The sequence below is a fragment of the Hyperolius riggenbachi genome, chromosome 6 (genome assembly GCF_040937935.1).
Source record: "Hyperolius riggenbachi isolate aHypRig1 chromosome 6, aHypRig1.pri, whole genome shotgun sequence".
Taxonomy (NCBI): Eukaryota; Metazoa; Chordata; class Amphibia; order Anura; family Hyperoliidae; genus Hyperolius; species Hyperolius riggenbachi.
Genome location: NC_090651.1, coordinates 144,813,956 through 144,833,030, shown reverse-complemented (window position 1 = coordinate 144,833,030; position 19,075 = coordinate 144,813,956).

Genomic DNA, 19,075 nt, shown 5'->3' with positions numbered 1-19,075 from the left:
TGCTGCCAGTCAGCGTGTACTTTAAGGATAAGTGAAATGAAGAAGAAATCCGGTGAAAGAGGGAGGGGCAAGGGAAGAGGTGTTTCCCCTGACGGTTCACGTACAGGCCACAGGGGAGCACCCAAGAAAACCCACTCAATACCGCCCATGTTGTCCAGGACAACAACCCTCACAAATCCAAAAGAACAGGACCAGATAATTACTTGGATGACCTCTCAAGCGTCCAGCAGTGGGTTAAGCAGCACCAGCACATCACGCACGAGGTCCGAGTCCTCAGCCAGTTACAAGGAGCCAGTGGGCACAAAGCTGACACAACCGGCAGCGACACCACGCACACAACTGCCAGATAACCAGTCCGATGAATTACCTCAGGACACAATGGGGTATTCGCAGAAACTATTCCCAGCCCAACAAACTTCCACCTTTCAAAGGTCAATGGAGGAACAGCCAGAAATGTTGTGCCCGGATTCACAACCAATTAACTGTGGGAAATGCACCGCGCACTGAAATACAAGGCGAGTCCGAGGAGGACTCGGAAACCCAAATCCCAGAGCAAGTTGGGCAGGAGGGGTTGCAATTGCAGGAGGTCGGCCGACAAGATCTGGAAGACGACGTTGGAGTGAGCTGCGCAGAGGTTGTTCTGGGGAGCTCTACTCCACAGCGGCGCCCCCCCACAATGACATATGACGAGTTTCAGGAGATGGAAGAGGAGGGTATGGACAATGTGGACATAGACACAGATTTTGTTTGTGAACGAGAACATCGCCGTCGTAGCAGCAGCACAGATGAGTCTGTTGAAGAACCCACTGCTGCACGAGTTCGCCTTGTGCCACAAGGTAGGCGGCGCGAAATTTCAGGCACCACAAGCGTGGAAGTTCAAGTGAGAGGCAAAAGAGGCGCAAACAGAAATCGCCAGCAAGGCAGGTGCTCCAAAGTCTGGGCTTTCTTTGAAGACTGCACTGAGGATGGTACTATGGCGATTTGCAAGGTGTGCAAGACCCGCCTGAGCAGGGGGAAAAGTATTAACAACCTCTCCACCACCAGCATGAGCCGCCACATGCTATCCAAACATCCCACTCTGTGGGCAAACGCGGCAGGACAGGGTACCAGCAACACTGCCTCCCTTGGGGTCACCAGACTCACCACCAGACCCGCCTCAGCAGCAGCAGTAGCCCAGCCATTGCGTGGTTCACATTCACAAACATCAGACGACGCTGACACTGTCACTTTCCGGAGTAGTGCTCTTGAGGTCTCCCAGTGTTCATCAAACACAACAACCAACAGCCCTTCAGTGTGCAGCCCTATGGTTCAATTGTCTGTCTCGGAGATGTTTGAGCGCAAGAGGAAATTGCCAGCAAATGACCCCCGGGCCGTGGCAGTAACAGCCAGCATAGCCAAGCTTCTGGCCTGCGAAATGCTGCCATATCGAGTGGTGGAGACAAACAGCTTCAAGGGCATGATGTCAGTGGCCATCCCACGTTACGTGGTTCCCAGCCACTACCACTTTGCAAGCTCTGCAGTGCCTGAGTTGCATGAGCACGTGGTCAGCAAAATAACCCGAAGCTTGAAGAATGCCGTTGCCTGCAAGGTTCACCTCACCACTGACACCTGGACGAGTGCGTTCGGCCACGGTCGATACATCTCCCTTACCGCGCACTGGGTGAACCTTGTGGAGCCTGGCAGCGATTCCTCACCTGCTACGGCGTGGGTGTTGCCCACGCCGCAAACAGCTGCACCGCCGTCCCTCCCACTGGATAACAACAGCAGCACCTACCTCTCTGACTCCTTCTCCTCCAACGCATCTCAAAGCTGTACCTCATCTGGAAACGCTAACCCAGCAGCAGTAGGATCATGGAAGCAGTGCAGCACAGCTGTTGGCATGCGTCAGCAAGCGTTGCTGAAGCTGATCTGCCTTGGGGATAAGCAGCACACAGGGGAGGAAATTTGGAGGGGAATAAAGGAACAGACGGATTTGTGGCTGGTACCGCTGGACCTGAAACCGGGCATGGTTGTGTGTGATAATGGGAGTAATCTCATTCGCACTTTAAGGTTGGCTAAGCTGACACACATCCCTTGCCTGGCGCACATGATGAACCTAGTAGTTCAGCGGTTCCTGAGGACATACCCAGGCGTGGCCGATCTTCTGTTAAAGGTGCGACGAGTGGCCAAACATTATAGAAATTCCAGTACTGCTTCGGGGGCACTCGCCAAGATGCAGGAGCGCTTCAATCTCCCCCACCATCGCTTGCTGTGTGATGTCCCTACGGGCTGGAATTCTACGCTGCACATGCTAGCCCGCTTTTGCGAGCAGAAGAGTGCAGTGGTCCAGTACATGACGGCGCAGTACCGAGGCGCATCCGGACAGCTGCCAAGCTTCTGTGGATCCGATTGGGCCAACATGTTGGACCTCTGCCAAGTCCTCCAAAATTTTGAGCAATCCACGTTGCTTGTGAGCAGTGACAACTCTTCAGTCAGCATTACCATACCACTGCTGTGTTTACTGAAGAGGTAAATGTTGAAAATCAAGGAAACAGCTGTCATGATGCAACTGGGGGAATCTGAAGGAGAAAACGATCAGCGTGATGGTACCAACATCAGGCCATCCGCCTCAGGAAACGCTGGCCCCAGCAGCTATGACGAAGAAGAGGAGGAGGAACAGCTGGAGTTGGAGCAGGAATTTCCTGCCACCACTGACGAGGGCCAGAGCGGTGCACGTTGGACTTCCACAATTCAGCGCGAATGGTCAGCAGAAGCAGACCAGGAATAAGGTGACGACTATGATGCATCACAACAACTATCACAACGCTCACAAGAGGATGATGAGGATTCTGGCAGGACTCTGGCACACATGGCTCAATTCATGCTAGACTGCATTGAACGCGACCCACGCATTGTGCGCATTCTGGACAACACCAATTACTGGGTTTATACCCTTCTGGATCCACGGTACAAACACAATGTTCCAAAACTGCTTGAAGAAAGAGTCAGACAGGTCAAAATGGAAGAATACCAGCAGGCCCTTGTGGAGACTTTAGAGAGGAGATTGACATCCTCCCCCTCCTCTAGCCAGTTGTACGCCGACAGACTGACTTCCGCAAACCCAGGACGACCAGGAGGGCAGCAAACAACACAAGCCGCAGCTAGTGCCCAAAAGGGAATGGTATCGGCAGTGTCCTTGGAGTGGGAACATTTTCTGACACCCATGCAGCAGCAGCCCACAGAACAGCAAGCGTGCAGATCCACCTCCAACACCGATCGCCTGGAGAAGATGGTCAAGGACTACATGTCAGATGGCGTAGCTGTGTTGAACAATCCATCTGCACCCTTCAACTATTGGGTGTCGAAGCTAGACACCTGGCACGAACTGGCAATGTACGCAATAGAGGTGCTGGCTTGCTTATGTTGGCTTATGTCGGAACGCTGTTTCAGTGCTGCCGGAGGCATCGTCACAGATCGGCGTATCCACCTCTCCACAGAAAATGCAGACCGTCTGACTCAAATTAAAATGAATCAATCCTGGATTGGAAACGACTATGCAACACTCCTGGACCCCAACCAAGTAACATGAACAATGACCATCTGTGATGGGTTAGCGTTTCCGGTCCCTGTTTATTGAACCTCTTATCTGTATTACATTTATGACTGCATGGCGGCAAAAAATATGCTATCCGCACGCTTCTTGTCCTCATGCAAGGCCTGGGTTGTTGTGTCTGAAAGCGTGGCCTTCTCCTCCTGCGCCTCCTCCTGTTCCATCACGTGTGCTGCTGCTGGGTTAGCGTTGCCGGTCCCTGTTTATGGAACCTCTTATCTTTATTACATTTATGACTGCATGGCGGTAAAAAGCATGCTATCCGCATGCTTCTTGTCCTCATGCAAGGCCTGGGTTGTTGTGTCTGAAAGCGTGGCCTTCTCCTCCTGCGCCTCCTCCTGTTCCATCACGTGTGCTGCTGCTGGCCTGGGTTAGCGTTTCCGGTCCCTGTTTATTGAACCTCTCATCTGTATTACATTTATGACTGCATGGTGGCAAAAAGCATTGCTATATCCGCACGCTATTTGTCCTCATGCAAGGCCTGGGATGTTGTGTCTCAAAAAGCGTGGCCTTCTCCTCCTGCGCCTCCTCCTGTTCCATCACGTGTGGTGCTGCTGCTGCTGGCCTGGGTTAGCATTTCCGGTCCCTGTTTATTGAACCTCTCATCTGTATTACATTTATGACTGCATGGCGGCAAAAAGCATTGCTATATCCGCACGCTATTTGTCCTCATGCAAGGCCTGGGATGTTGTGTCTCAAAAAGCATGGCCTTCTCCTCCTGCGCCTCCTCCTGTTCCATCACGTGTGCTGCTGCTGGCCTGGGTTAGCGTTTCCGGTCCCTGTTTATTGAACCTCTCATCTGTATTACATTTATGACTGCATGGCGGCAAAAAGCATTGCTATATCCGCACGCTATTTGTCCTCATGCAAGGCCTGGGATGTTGTGTCTCAAAAAGCGTGGCCTTCTCCTCCTGCTCCTCCTCCTGTTCCATCACGTGTGCTGCTGCTGCTGCTGCTGCTGGGTTAGCGTTGCCGGTCCCTGTTTATTGAACCTCTCATCTTTATTACATTTATGACTGCATGGCGGCAAAAAGCATTGCTATATCCGCACGCTATTTGTCCTCATGCAAGGCCTGGGATGTTGTGTCTCAAAAAGCGTGGCCTTCTCCTCCTGCGCCTCCTCCTGTTCCATCACGTGTTCTGCTGCTTGTGCTGGGTTAGCGTTACCGGTCCCTTTTCCTGGAACCTCTTCTCTGTATTACATTTATGACTGCATGGCGACAAAAAGCATGTTACCTGTGCAAAGAAACATGACATTTTCCACATTTAAAAGACAGTTTTTCCTTTGAAACTTTACAATCAATTTTCTCAAAAAATATAAGCTCTTTTTAAAATATTTTTTTCCTCTTGTACCCACTCCCAAGGTGCACATACCCTGCAAATTTGGGGTATGTAGCATGTAAGGAAGCTTTACAAAGCACGAAAGTTCGGGTCCCCATTGACTTCCATTATGTTCGGAGTTCGGCGCGAACACCCGAACATCGCGGCGATGTTCGGCGAACGTTCGCGAACCCGAACATCTAGGTGTTCGCCCAACACTATTCAAGGCTTTGGAAATCTTTTTGTAGCCTAAGCTTGCTTTAAATTTCTCAATAACTTTATCCCTGACCTGTCTGGTGTGTTCTTTAGACTTCATGGTGTTGTTGCTCCCAATATTCTCTTAGACAACCTCTGAGGCCATCACAGAGCAGCTGTATTTGTACTGACATTAGATTACACACAGTTGCACTCTATTCAGTCATTAGCACTCATCAGGCAATGTCTATGGGCAACTGACTGCACTTAGACCAAAGGGGGCTGAATAATTACGCACACCCCACTTTGCAGTTATTGATTTGTAAGAAAATGTTTGGAATCATGTATGATTTTCGTTCCACTTCTCACGTGTACACCACTTTGTATTGGTTTTTCATGTGGAATTCCAATAAAATTGATTCATGTTTGTGGCAGTAATATGACAAAATGTATATCTATAGTAATTTTACTTTAAATATACCTTTAAGACATCAGAGACATCAGATGAGAATATATACAGTATATATATATATATATATATATATATATATATATATATATATACATACATACATACATACATACACACATACACACACACACACACAGCCCAACTTGTTTAAAATAAATGTCACTTTACACATTCAAAGTATTAAGTGTCACATTAAAATCTGTCCTTTTGAAAATATATCCCCAACAAGTGTGTTCATATTCCAATATACCTATAAAAATGCATCCACTGCCAGTAAAAAGGACACAAGGACAGTAGGCATTAACAATATTTGTCCTTCTTAGTAACCAGTGCTGCAGTTTTCCAGATTCTTATATCCTTTGAGCTGGTATTTTGTTGCAGACAAATGGGAATTTATGTGGATGAATTAATACATACAGCGAGACCCACCTTGGGATGTTACTTTTATGATTATAACCAAAACACAGAGAGAGTTAGGAAGTACATAAATCTCCAGAGGAGATGGTATTTCTTTTTTTTTTTCCTGTTATTTATTTATTATCATTTTTTACTGTTATCATTTATATATTATCAGGAGTACCACAATTCCAGATTTCTTACTTTATATATAATTGCTCTGTATATTGTGGTAACTATTTTGGGTATGGTCTATTTCAAAAAAAAAAAAAAAGATCTAGGGAAGGAGAGAGGAGAGAACGTTTCCATTTCATGAAGTCAGTAATGGAAATTACAGTGACAATAACAATTTCAAAAGACTTTTCAAAAATCATCAAACATTAATTATGAAACATCTCAAAAGGAAGAGGAATACAATTGCTCTCAAGTCCTACATAGAGCCTAGTATTATCCAATGCAGTCTAGAAAAAATAGTTATTACACTGCTAAACCTTCAAATGAACATTCCCTCTCCAATGGGAAGATAATGTGTGGAGCATGGAATAAAGGTAATGACATTAATAGTTCAGAAATAAAAGAAGCAACCAGAGGATTCAGGGCAGTTGATAAAATGGTGTATTGAGAAGGTAGATGACTATAAAAAGCACAAAGATGTTAAACATTGTACTAGTAATTTAAAAAGAGGTAGAAAAAAAGACGGAGCTGGGAAAAAAGGGCGCAGGCAGCTAGTGGACAAAAAGGGCGCCGCCATTCACTCCCATAATAAATAACGTTTAATGGGCGCCGAGCAGGAAAAAAGGGCGCCGGAGCTAAATAAAGTTTACAAACGGCGCCCGGAGCTAAATAAAGTTTACAAACGGCGCCCGGAGCTGTTTAATGATTTATAACTGAGCTTGTGTTAATTTAGGTTTATAAAATGCACCCGTGCCGAATAACGTTTATGAAAATACTAAATGTATTTATCTTATTTAAATAATTAAAACATTATTTAAAGTTTTATCCCTTACTGTTTTTAAAACATTATTCACAAAATAAAGCGATCAGTATGTAATGTAAATTGGAATATATTTTCTGCATCCATAATTAGTAAAACATTATTATCCACATAATAAAGGGGGGTCTTAGGTTTAGGCACCAACAGGGGGGTCTTAGGTTTAGGCACCACCAGGGGGTCTTAGGTTTAGGCACCAACAGGGGGGTCTTAGGTTTAGGCACTAACAGGGGGGTCTTAGGTTTAGGCACCACCAGGGGGGTCTTAGGTTTAGGCACTAACAGGGGGGTCTTAGGTTTAGGCACCAACAGGGGGGTCTTAGGTTTAGGCACCACCAGGGGGGTCTTAGGTTTAGGCACCAACAGGGGGGTCTTAGGTTTAGGCACCAACAGGGGGGTCTTAGGTTTAGGCACTAACATGGGGGTCTTAGGTTTAGGCACCAACAGGGGGGTCTTAGGTTTAGGCACCAACAGGGGGGTCTTAGGTTTAGGCACCAACAGGGGGGTCTTAGGTTTAGGCACTAACAGGGGGGTCTTAGGTTTAGGCACCAACAGGGGGGTCTTAGGTTTAGGCACTAACAGGGGGGTCTAGGGGTTAGGGGTAGGTACAGGGAGGGTTTCTTAGGCACCAACAGGGGGGTCTTAGGTTTAGACACCAACAGGGGGGTCTTAGGTTTAGGCACCAACAGGGGGGTCTTAGGTTTAGGCACCAACAGGGGGGTCTAGGGGTTAGGGATAGGTACAGGGAGGGTTCTGTGTAAGAGTAGGCTTAGGTATAGTTTTAGTAAAATTTTAGTAATAATTACTAATGTTTTACAACACTTATTACGAACGTACTTATATTTATATCATCGTTATAAAGAATATTTTCAGATTTTATTATAAGAACAAACCATAAATGAAGGTTATTCACAATAATATACAATTATAACAATTAAACATATATTATTGTTTTTTTAATAAACGTAATTATAAGTTTAACTTTAGAAATAGGCAAGATTAACGTTTTCACAATTTCCGATTTTATAAACATTATTTAATGATTTATAATTTTGTTAAACTTTATTTGTAAACGAAATATAGCACACTATTTTTATAAACGCTATTAATGATTAATTATTATTTAGAGTTTACACCCTTTTTGTCCAGGCGCCCTTTTTGTACGTACGCAAAAAGACAACTAGGTAAAAAAAAAAAAAAAAAAAAACAAGAAGCCTGGAGGATAGGTAATACACTATATACTATAACCATTGAGACTCAGGAGTACATTAAGGAGAGGGGGATGCATGCCAATCGCATTGTTTTGTATTTTGAGACTTCTGTTCAAACAGAACATATGCTTCACCTGTGGGAAATCCTTGGTTGCCTGTATGACAAAGAGAGACAAGGAGCCAAATGGTGCAAATATTGGGTGTTGCTTGAAATTACAAGAGTAGTTATACTCACAATGGTGGGTTGCAGTCCCTGCAACCACTGTATGTTGCCTACGAGGAAAATGACCGTCACTGCTCGGTATCCCATGTCCTGCTGGACCTGGATAGTCGCTGGGGTCCTTACTGGCTGTGGATGACTTCACACTAGTGGGAGAGACACCTCCAAGGAGGTGTGATAGGCACTGCTTGGAGGCGCCCAAGGAAATATACACAGGGTATCAATTGTATGAAAAACAAAAAATAATAAAATAGAGGTATCTTACCTCTCCAGTTGCAAAAACCCAAACAAAAGGCAGGTTTCATTAGGCAAGGTTTACTTAGGTATGATTTTAAAAGACAACGCATTTCACAGGTCTAGGTCCACTTCCTCAGGTCAATACAAGTGCCTGCAAAAGTTTGGTCACGAGTATGGGTGCCAAAAAAAATTCTGATTGACCATTTTCAATAAAATAAGTATCATTAATATCATTTTAGGCAACAAAAAAAAAATAATGATACCACAGCTTAAAGAGAACCTGTACTGAGTAAAATTATTTAAAATAAACACATGAGGTAACTTCAAATGAACATGACATAATTACCTTGCCATCAGTTCCTCTCAGAAGCTCACGATTTTCTTCTGACAATGACCCCTTCCAGTTCTGACAACATTTTGTCAGAACTGAAATATATCAGTTGCTGTCAGTTTTATATCAGTTGCTGTCAGTTACAGCTGAGAGGAGAACTGATGTGTCCATGTTTCCCTATGGCTCAAGTGGGCGATGTTACAGTTTAACTGTGCTGACCAGAAAGCTGTTATGGAGTAATGGTCATTTTCAAAATGGAGGACGGAGAATTCCATTGATCACAGTGGACAAACAGGACACATTAGAGGAGAAAGAGATCGAGGAGTAGACTACACAGCAGGTAAGTATGACTTGTGTATGCTCATTTTGACTATTAATTTTCAGTACAGGTTTTCTTTAAGCCCCAAAACAATCAAAATAATAATACAGAACTTATAGGTAAAAAAGGTATCCAAGATAAAGATAACAAATCAAATAATAACCTAGCTGTCCCGATGTATGCATTCAGACAGCAAACAGGACAAAACATAAAAATATGAAGGACTTTGTCACCTGGCAAACTTTCTGTGCTCAGAACAGGTCTGTCTTTATCTTACACTTACAGAGGAGTAAATTATAGGACCTTCAAAGGTCTTTACTCAGCATTTTGCTGTGCTCTATGTATCAAGGAACAGTGGAAAACACTCATAGGGCCTGATTCACAAAGCGGTGCTAACAGTTAGCACGCTGGTGAAAAGCCCTTTATCACGCCTAAATTCAGTTTAGGCATGATAAGTTTAGGTGTGATAAGTTTAGGCATGATAAGTTTAGGTGTGATAAGTTTAGGCGTGATAAGTTTAAGCACCAACTGGGTTAGAACCGCAGTGCACAGCTGATCAAAAGTTTTGCACTAGCAAAGTCTGGTGCACTTCGCATAGAGTTTAATGGCTCTGCTTTGTGTGCAGGACTTTGTGCACGATCTAAACTTATCTAAACTTATCATGCCTAAACTTATCACGCCTAAACTTATCATGCCTAAACTGCCTTTTCACCAGCGTGGTGCAATGGTTATCACGCCTAAAGTCTCTAACTGGGTTAGCACCGCTTTGTGAATCGAGCCCATAGAGTGCAGCAAGATCCTGTTATCTCTGTCTATGTACACTGAGGAAAGGGAGAAATGAATGACAAGTTTATAGTTTCCTTATGCCAAGAAAAGTCTAATGAGAATAAGGTTAGTCATTCGATTAAGGAACTCAAAATGAAATCAGGTACTTTCAGCGCTGACTTTAACACCTACACAGGGGTGTTTAGCTATATACATCTGAAATAATGTTGGTGTTCAAATTCGGCACCATGTTGTTCAGACCCGAACATTTGCATTAAACACCATTTCAGCACAGAACAAGAACAAGGTGCGTTTCATTTAACTCCACTACTCGGAAGGAGGAAGTATTGGAGTTAAAGGGAATGTCCAAGCAAAATAAAAAAATGAGTTTTACTTACCGGGGGCTTCTACCAGCCCCATGCAGCCATCCTGTGCCCTCGTAGTCACTCACTGTTGCTCCAGTCCCCAGCTGGCAGCTTGCCGACCTCGGAGGTCGGCGGGACGCATTGCGTACATTTTTACGCATTCCCGCTAGTACAGGAACATTAATACATACATTTTTACGCATTACTGGTTCAATGCGTAAAAATTTACGCATTGAACCAGTAATGCGTAAAAATGTATGCGTTAATGTTCCTGCACTATCGGGAATGCGTAAAAATGTACGCAATGCGTCCTGCCGACCTCCGAGGTCAGGAAGCTGCCAGCGGGGGACTGGAGCAGCAGTGAGAGACTACGAGGGCACAGGATGGCTGCATGAGGCTAGTAGAAGCCCCCGGTAAGTGAAACTCATTTTTTTATTTTGCTTGAACCTTCCCTTTAAATGAAATACACTCCATCCTTCTATTTCATGCTATAGTGGTGCTGAATGAGTGTGTGTGGGTTCTGAACCCCGTGGAGCCGAAAAGTTGCTTTATGGAATATGTTATATTTTGCGGATTTTGCGAACATTTTAAGCAATAAAAAACAGATAAAAAGATACAAATCTCTGACTGCACTTCTGTGTGATGGTTGCCTAGGAAATGGGATGTATCTCTAATCCTCCTTGTGGTGCAAATATATTCAGAGTGGAGGAGTGTTCAATATTTAAGGGATAATATATACAATGTATATATATATTTTTTTTCATTAGACTATTTCATTGGCTCAGACAGTGGACCAATAGGGAGCCCCGGCGGGAGCTTTAACGATGCTTTGCCGGGGCTCTGATACACAGTAATGACAGTGAGAGTACACTAATTAGTCAGCGGCATTTGCAGCGAGAGGCTGCGGGTGAGTCACAGCATAATGTAAATTGCCTAGGGTGCCTGGCACAACTACGTGGGGTGGTTTGGCGATGTGTGGTGGCCCGATGGGGAGCTCTGGGGGTCTCCTTATTAAAGGAGACCCCCAGATACAGCGGCAGAAGATGTGGGTGGCTGTTCGGTGTGGGAGAGCGCGTGTGTGGGGAGCGATGCAGAGTCGTGTTTTAATCTCTAAAGGGCCGAAATCACAGTACATTCCTAAATTTGTGGAATTAAGTGCTTTAAAATGTCATAAACGTACACAGCAATAAAGTAGTGTAAGGATTATGCCTGGTTCACGCTGACAGACAAAATGCTGCATTTAACGCACCACAAACAACCACAAAGAGCTTTAGTGATAATGTCAGGTTAGCATATCATTGTTTTTACTAGTTGACACCTCCAGGACATAAATGTTAGTCCTTAGTGGCAATCTTTGTGAAGTGGTGTGTAGTGGCCGCCGTGCTTGTGCGCACATTCGCGGGAGTGCAGGCAATCGCGGTTTTCCAGCACCTATGGTCGGGAACTGGAACACAGGCCAAGCTAACTCTTTCCCTATCTGCAGCACACTCTCCCTGATCTGCCTCACACAGAAGCCAAACACAGACTGCAAAATGGCTGCTGTGCTGGCTTTCTGATGGGGGGGGTCCAGATGGGAGGGATAGCTGATTGGCTGCCATGTGTCTGCTGACTCTTGGGTGAGAGATCAAAGTTTGGTTCCTTTATAATGTATAGGGGGCGGGTCGAACACGCCATGTGTATGCCTGAGGGGGAGAAAGTGAACATCCATTGTTCGCAACAAAACTATTCACCAGCAGAACAGTTCGGGCCATTTCTACACATTATCTCTGTGTTTTGTTTTTAGTTCTTGATATCATTTTCATCCTTGGTCTTCTTCTACCTTTATCGGAAAATAGTGAGATAAAAGAAAAGAGTGGGTATGACCCGGTTGAGCACAAATCACAGATAATTGATTACTATATCAAAAAATACTTTATTAATCCAAATGTATACAACATTAAAAAACATCGTTAAAAATGTGCCCACCCCGCAACCCCAGCCACCTCCCCAACCTGGACTCTCGACCCCCTCAGCAAACCCCACTGTTAAGGCTATACTTCCACTGGTAATAAATGATGGGACCTGTAGAGAAATATTTCAGCTGTACAGAAACTGTGTCACCAATTTAAGATGAAAGTTAGCATGCACATGCGTTAGTGAAAATGGGGACACAGATAAATCCATCATGGTTAATGAGGCACTCAATAGAAAAAAGATTCAGCAACAGTCCTCCAATGAGTCATATAAGTTTGCATCAATGCCACAGAACAGCACAGCCACAGCGGGTCTAGTGATCATCACACATCTGTGTGATTTTGTCTGTACAACAACAGCCTGATTCACCAGCAGCAGGAAGCATAGAGAAGCACAGTTCCATGCAAAGCAAGGGTAATAAAGCAAGAGTTCCATATTGGCATCTAACAGGCACAAGCAGCAATTCAGCCTTTGATATGAAAGACACTTGCTAGTGAATAAAGTTCATGTTTGAACAGCCTGTACATATTGCTTGCATGCAGGCGAAAGAGTATCAACAGGCAGGTATATTGTAGCAGGTATATTGTAGCAAGGGTTATGTCCCAGAGGGGCTGGCTTACGTGCTCCAGAGATTTCTGTACCGTGATTGCGGTGGATTGGTCTCCTGTAGGATCAAGCTGGTGTGCTGGTTGTCATGTGGGATCCAGGGGCTATACCACTGCCAGGTCCACATGCAGGGGGATGATGGAGGTCGGGACGCAGCACATGCGTCCTCAAGCTATTGTGCTGGTTGCCAGGTGGGATCCAGGGGGCTATACCAGGTCCACGTGCAGGAGGATGATGGAGGTCGGGACGCAGCACTTCTTCTACCTTTCAATTAAGTTTTATCTGTGACCTACTTCATATATACTCTATGGTTACCCTTCTTTTTTTTCTTAAAGAGCAACTGTAAGGAGTAATTTTTTTATATTTTTACAAAACAAAGGAAAAGAAAGTGTGTTATGAGGAAAAGAAGAAGAGCGAAGCAAAAGGGAAAGAAAAAAAAAACACTCTTACCTTGGGCTTGATTCGCTAAACCAGGATAACTCATATCACGGGTGCGCTAGCATTTTTGCACACGTATTTGCTTGCAATTGCGAATTTACGCACACAATTGCAAATTTACGTGCACATTTGCGTGCGAAAATTCGCAATTGCACACGAAAACGCTAGCGCAGCCTGATATGAGTTATCACAGTTTAGTGAATCAAGCCCCTTGTGTGGTGATGAAAAAGTGCCTCATGCAGTTTGGGAGGAATCATGTTTACTACTGGCGCACAGAGGTAGAGATTTTTTTTTTCCCTTAGGTGAAGAAACTCCCCTTTTTCTCTTATATAGTTACACAAGTTTATCCGGATCGCTTAGGACCCTGTTTCACACTGAAAATCACTGCAAAATCTACTATTTGTGTGCTAAATTGCAACCTCCCAGTCTCACTAGTTGCTGATGCTGAAATAGGTTATGTATTGATGCTAGGTAGTTTAGAGGGTATCCTCCCTACCCTAATTTGGAGTGTTTAGAATCTATGAGTGCTGAGTAGAGATGGCCTGAACCTCCGATTTTAGGTTCGGGAACTGGGTTTGCGATCCTCCGCAAACGTTCGTGAAATTACGAACTTTTGCAAACCGCAATAGGCTTCAATGGGGAGGCGAACTATGAAAACTAGAAACATTTATGATGGCCATAAAATTGATGGGAAAGATGTGAAAGGGGGCTAATATCTGAGTTTTTGCATGGATGAGTGGGATAGATGCCAAAAGTCCTGGGGAAAAATCCAGATTTGATGCAAAGCAGTGTTTTAAGGGCAGAAATCACATTGCATGCTAAATTGCAGGCCTAAAGTGCTTTAAAACATCTTGCATGTGTATACATCAATCAGGGAGTGTAATTAGAGTACTGCTTCACACTGACACACCAAACTCACTGTGTAACGCACCGGAAACAGCTGTTTGTGTTGTGACGGCCGTGCTGGACTGGTGCGCACCATGGCGAGAGTGCAGGCAATAGTGGTTTTCAAGCCCATATGGTCGCCAGGCGGAGGTAGCTCAATGACAGAACAACAGTGATTGTCCTGCTAATCAGCTTTGGTCTGTCCACAATGAAGCAACAACCTTATTATCTTTGCTGTGCCAACCCCCGAGACACTCATATAGCCGGCAGTCATTGCTTTATTGTGATACGTAAGCCCCTTCACGGCGGCAAGTTAATGATCACGAAGGGGAATTGACACATGTTCATGCCTTTTGTCTTGTTGTTGTTGCAGCAGCAGTGCTGCCAGAAAAATTAGGCAGGCATGTACACGCACCAGAAAAATTATTATAGCGTCCGCTGCTAGAAGTGGCCTTAAAAATTCAGGAATCTGCCTGGAGTCCTGGTGGACCCCGTTGGTGGTGGCGGAGAAGGCAGTCTTGGGGCAGGCAGTCACATGGCATGCAGGCAGAGATGCTGTGTGTGGAAACTTACTTAGTCTTTGGGCAGGCCTGAGCGTGCTTTGCAGACCAGGCATCCGTGGTCAGATGGACCCTTGTCCTAATGCTGTGTGCCAGGGATGTCAGCACTTGCCTTTCAACATCATGGTACAGTTTAGATATTGCCTTTTTTGAGAAAAAAATGTGACCTGGTATCTTCCACTGCAGTGTGTGGCTTTGCTTTTGTGTGCTGCTTTTCCTCACGTGGTCATCCCATTGCAGTTTGTGCTTTGTCATCATGTGCCTTCGTAAGGTAGTTGTCCCTACGGGGGTCTTGGTCTTTCCACGGCTCAATTTTCAGTGGCAGAGAGTACAGATGGCATTGCTCTCATCTGAGGCAGACACACAAAAAAATGTCCACACCGCTGAGCCCTGGGGTGATTGCACTTTGGTGGTGACAGCCGACTGAGGCCCATATGCAATTCACTTTTTCTCCTGAGTTTTCTCCTAGGTGATATTTTTACAACTTGCCATAAAATGTTTTTTAAGTCACCGGCAAGCAAGAAATTACTAAAAAATAAATTAGATAGTACTTTTTCACCAACTTTTAGGTACTTTTTAAATTGTAAAATGCTGAAAATTTTGTTTATAGAGAAGATGAAAATGATCTCCTAGGAGATAACTCAGGTGAAAAAGTAATTGCATATGGACCTGAGTGTTAAGTGGGGTGCCAGAATCAGAGCCGGAGGAGGAAGATATGCATTGGGGGTTGATGGCACGTGCCTTCTTCTGAACACTGTACTTTGGTCGAGGGCCGCACGAAATCATGACAACGTGACCTCGAACAGACCTGCCAGGTGGCCACAAATGTGCAGCTGCCTGTCACACACACACACACAGGTACCCTGAACAGGTTCAATGACTGGTGGTATTAACAATGCGTGTGCTCATGTAGGTATAGGTAGGTAGGTTCACTGAACAGTGAACAGGTGCAGTGATTGGGATTACAAATGTGCAGCTGCCTGTCACACACACACACGGACTGCAATGACAGGTGCAATGACTGGTGGTATTAACAATGCATGCACTCACGTAGGTATAGGTAGGCAGGTGCACTGAACAGTGAACAGGTGCAGTGATTGGGATTACAAATGTGCAGCTGCCTGTCACACACACAGGTAGTCACTGAATGTGCTAGGCCTGGCAGTGTCACAGTAGGAATTAAGGTGCCAAAGGCCAGCTGCGAGTGACTGACAGGGCTGCATATAATGCAAGTGGGCCACAAAAAAAAAAAAAGATCACAAGAACAACATTAGCTCTCAAAAGAGATGTTGAGGGGTTATTTTTTTTTAGCAATAAGAATCAGCAAGGAGCAAGCTAATAAGCCTACAAGAGCCTAACTAAGTTTTCCCTATATATCTCTCTGCAGCAGTTCTCCCTTCTCTAATTACTGCAGGCACACGCAATGTCCAATGCCTAACGCTGTCTGCCTTTTATAAGGGGGGGTGGGGCTCCCAGATGGAATGTAGCCTGATTGGCTACAATGTGCCTGCTGACTGTGATGTAGAGGGACAAAGTTGACCCTGTGATGCACTATGGGGGCAAATCGAACTTCCGCAAAAGTTTGCGGTTCTCCGAGATCGCGAACAACGGAAATTCACCGGGAACCATTCGCCGGCAGACAGTTTAGGCCATCTCTAGTGCTGAGCAATCCAGCCTTAATATGCAAATCAGCAATAAGCTGCATGTGATGGCATTAACCACAAGGCTGTGTATCATTGGACCACATTTTAATTAGGCCTACACTGTGGGAGGGGGTACACCATCACAGCTGGATTTCCATTGGTTGCGTTACTATTTCCCTTTTAAGAACTGGGTTTTCCCTGACAAACCTGTCATCAGCTTCACACTGGTGGTAAGTTTGTCACACAAGGGTTTAGGTCTGTTGTGTCACCCCAATTCTCCATCTATAGTTGTATCATGCTTTGCATAAATATGGCTTCTGCCTGCATAAGTGTTTAGAAAAAGATTGCCATGTTGTCAATGAAGATGGTTGGAAATGCCCATTTCTGATTCTGTGGAAATTCCGATTTCCACCAATGCCGATTTCTGTTTTTCCAATTTTCAATTATCTGTTTTTCCGATTTTTACAGATTTCCATTTTCTGCTGTACTGATTTCTGTTTTTCTAATTTCTGATTTTCAGTATTTCCAATTTCTGGATTTTCCAATTTCTGAGGAGTATTTAATTTGTCATTTTTTGCATCAGACAACCCCCAGAAAATTGGATAAAAACAGAATCCTGTGATTGGTCTAAAATTACCCAGGTAATCCAATTTTTGCTGAAAAATTCTGCATTCCCTGATTGGGCCAATGCTTCCAAGTTCTGTGATTGGGTTACAATTACCTAGTTGTGGTAATTTTTCAATTTCCAAATCCCAATCGGAAATGCCAATTTCTTATCAGAAATGCGAACATTTCAATTCTGCATAATCCAAATGAGCAACCCTAGTTGTCAGTAAAATATTTTGTTAATATTATTGCACTAAATGAATAAATATGTACTCACAGCACAATGACCTTATACAGAGACAAAAACAAACTCCTCTATTGAGTCTTTACCCTGTACTAGAAAATTATTATTTGATTTGGCCTTTAAAAACCAAGCTTTCTTTTTTCTTTAAAATGTAAGACTTAAAATTATGCTTTACTATGTTCGCTGAAGCATTATTTCAGTTACATTTTCTTGTATTAAATTATATTGCATTTTGTCAAATTATAAACTGCAAGTGTTTGGGGAAGGTAGAGATTATTCTATAATAGTGTCTAATAAACATTTCCCCCAAGAAGATCTTACACTGCATATCTTATGTATTTTCTACATGAGTCTTTATAGTAAACGGAACACATTTTTGGTTGCAGGTTTGGACAAAATAGTATGAGCTCTCAAAACAGCTTGGAAAACAATAGGTCGACTTTCTCATCAGTCCATCTCTGTAAGCCGACCTAATTCTTGTACTTGTTCTTTTTGAAATATAATTATCATAAAAGTGCTTTGCTGAGGTTCCTTACTGATCTGGTAGCTGACTGGAAATCTGTGAAGGTAGGCTCTAGATCAGCAATATGTAAACGTTTCCATGCTGCAAATATTATCCACAAGATGCCACTTTGTACTATACTGGAACAGACACACATTCAAATCTAAAACCTCGTACACATCCTAGATTAAACTCAACAAAGGTGGTCAACAATAACCACATCTGCTGAGAATCTAGCATGAGTACAGTGGCCCCCGATGCCTTGGCCAGCAATCAGCCCAGCTTATTGATTCACCAATCATTGGCTGTGAGCATGGTTCTGCACACTAACCTCAGCCGCCCTGCGAACTTACACCCATGCCTATTCTTTGGCCCCCCACATAGAAGTAGAACATATTGCTAGCCTACCGGGATTGGTTCTGAACCCCCGCTGGGCGATATGCCTCATATGTGTGTACTTATGTATGTACAAGTAAAAGCCCCTTCAAACAATACATCCATGTTATGAATGTGGCTATATTCCTGTATTATTAGCGAAATCTTGTCCCTCATGCTTACTTATGTAATTTTTGAATTTCCTAGCATTGGTTAACAGTTTAAAAACTGAAAATCACGCTATAATCACAGTATAACCAGTGTCTACCTATGTTTATTAAAGAAAAATTGAGACCAGAAAGGCTAAAGCTTAACTTTTAATCAGGTACTTGCACAAAATATATGAACAATGTGTAAACAATAAGGTGAATCAATTGCTGACTTTGCCTTAAAAATGGAGGGCGGAATGTTTTGAATCTTTGGCAGATTATTAGAATTCGAGGTATGTTGTGACTGTCTGATTACAATTCTTTACAATCCTTGTTGGTATCACACAAATCCATATGACTGGACAAGGACCACAAAAAGTGTCAAATGAAAAATAAATCACCAAAGACAAAGTGACAATGCAGGTTTGCAATAAACATTGTAGATTCATTTTGACTGAGGGTGCAAGCATTAGTATTCCTGCCGCTGCAAAGGCAACTGCAAACCCAGACACAGTTGGCCAAGTCATGTTTGATGAAAGGGTGTAAAGAGGCACCCAAGGTAGAAAAAAGTTAAAACCACCTAAACCATAAAAAGAAGAGGTGGCTTACCTCAATAATGACAGTCTCATAAGAAAAAATGTTTTATTTAGCACAGGCTACACGTTTCATTGGTCCTAGCCCACTTCATCAGGCCAGTAAAAGTG